Below are 2,500 nucleotides of genomic sequence, written 5' to 3'. Positions count from 1 at the left end.
TCCCGATGCCTGCCCTACATTATAACCCGAAACCGTCTATTCCCCCAACCAAGTTTAGACACTTAGAAAAATTTCGAAAATTTCGATTTTTCAAAACTGCTCCAAAGCGCTCCCCATGGCATTCCAAACATGCGTCACCATGTCAGAGTTACGAAAACGAAGAGATTTCCACGAAGATGACCGATGATTGCCGAAATTTTCTGACGAAAACCCGAAGCTCAAAGACCACACCCTAAAGAGCGCAAAATTGGGATTTTACACTTTTTCAAAACTTTTTGCAGGAAACTATTGGCCAGCTCGAGTCACGTGCAGGCGCTAAGTTTGGCGCTGTCACATCATCGTTAAGGGGGTGTTCTACACTATCTTAAAACTGGGCGTCGGTCCCCCTATTCTATAAGCACCCTTAAGGTTTTCACCATTTTCAAAACTTTTTGCGGGAAACGATTGGCCAGCTCGAATTGCGTGCAGGCGCCAAGTTTCGCGCTGTCACATCATCGTTAAGGGGGGTGAGCTACACTATCTTAAAACTGGCGTCGGTCCCCCTATTCTATAAGCACCCTTAAGATTTTCACCATTTTCAAAACTTTTTGCGGAAACAATTGGCCAGCTCGAGTTACGTGCAGGCACCAAGTTTGGCGCTGTCACATCATCGTTAAGGGGGTGTTCTACACTATCTTAAAACTGGGCGTCGGTCCCCCTATTCTATAAGCACCCTTAAGGTTTTCACCATTTTCAAAACTTTTTGCGGGAAACGATTGGCCAGCTCGAGTTACGTGCAGGCGCCAAGTTTCGCGCTGTCACATCATCGTTAAGGGGGGTGAGCTACACTATCTTAAAACTGGGCGTCGGTCCCCTATTCTATAAGCACCTTAAGATTTTCACCATTTTCAAAACTTTTTGCGGGAAACAATTGGCCAGCTCGAGTTACGTGCAGGCACCAAGTTTGGCGCTGTCACATCATCGTTAAGGGGGGTGTGCTACACTATCTTAAAACTGGGCGTCGGTCCCCCTATTCTATAAGCACCCTTAAGATTTTCACCATTTTCAAAACTTTTTGCGGGAAACGATTGGCCAGCTCGAGTTACGTGCAGGCGCAAGATTTGGCGCTGTCACATCATCGTTAAGGGGGGTGTGCTACACTATCTTAAAACTGGGCGTCGGTCCCCCTGTTCTATAGGCACCCTTAAGATTTTCACCATTTTTCAAAACTTTTTGCGGGAAACGATTGGCCAGCTCGAGTTACGTGCAGGTGCCAGGTTTGGCGCTGTCACATCATCATTAAGAGGGCGTGTGTTCTACTAAATTAAAACAGGGTGTCGGTCCCCTATAGTATAAGCACCCTTAAGATTTTCACCATTTTCAAAACTTTTTGCGGGAAACTATTGGCCAGCTTAAGTTACGTGCAGGCGCCAAGTTTAGCCAAGTTTAACCCTAACCTTCACCCTAACTCTTACCCTAACCCTAAACTCTAACCCTAGGGTTACCCTAACGCTAACCCTAACCCTAAACTCTAACCCTAGGCTTACCCTAACGCTAACCCTAAGTCCAAAAGGCTCCCCCACTCAAAAGCCAATAAAACAAAAACCAAAAAACCAAAGCCCAATTGCCCAAACATCTTTCCAATCAAATTACGACAAGTCCACAAAGTAAACCGTCCGAAAGGGACCTGGCCCAAAAATTTCAAGCACTCCAAAAGGCTCCCCGAGTCAAACCATTTCAAACGAGAGGAGCCTTTCGGACTTAGAAAAAATTTCCACTGCCAGCTCCCAAGCGAGGGGAGCCTTTTGGACTTTAAAAAAAAAATTCACAGTCACGTCCCAGACCAGACGTGGCCTCCTTTACATCACTCGGCCTGCCACAAGCTAGCCCAAGCCTGCAGGCACCACTTCTTCCTTGGCACCCTCCGGCCAGTGGCAGACGAGGGGAGCCTTCTTGGACTTCAAGAAAAAAAAAGACATGTTTTTAACAAATCTTAGAACAAAGGCTTAATCTCAGAAGATCGTAGCAACAAGGCTACTCTACAACTTACAATACCCCGTTCTTTATTTAAGTCGTCTGCAAAGGATTTATCTCCAGAAACATTAGAATTTGCTATCGGTAGTGCCTTGGAGGTTCTTGTCCTCCTTGGCACCTTGGGACGCATGAGGACCGAAGTCTCTATTCTGGTTCGCCTAAAGTTCTCTGGAGGTAATCATCGTTGCTTTCTAGCACGGATTCTGACTTAGAGGCGTTCAGTCATAATCCAACAGATGGTAGCTTCGCACCATTGGCTTTTCAGCCAAGTGCAAATGCCAATTGTCTGAATCTGCGGTTCCTCTCGTACTGAGCAGAATTACTATTGCAACAACACTTCATCAGTAGGGTAAAACTAACCTGTCTCACGACGGTCTAAACCCAGCTCACGTTCCCTATTGGTGGGTGAACAATGGGGCACGAGAAGAACTCTCATGATATCTCTCCCGAAGGAGGTACTAGCCCGAAGAGGCCGAATAAGTGTTCG

Source organism: Orbicella franksi, unplaced genomic scaffold (assembly GCF_964199315.1).
Source record: "Orbicella franksi unplaced genomic scaffold, jaOrbFran1.1 SCAFFOLD_305, whole genome shotgun sequence".
Classification (NCBI taxonomy): Eukaryota; Metazoa; Cnidaria; class Anthozoa; order Scleractinia; family Merulinidae; genus Orbicella; species Orbicella franksi.
The sequence above is the reverse complement of the archived record's forward strand: the minus strand, read 5'-3'. Positions refer to the sequence as shown.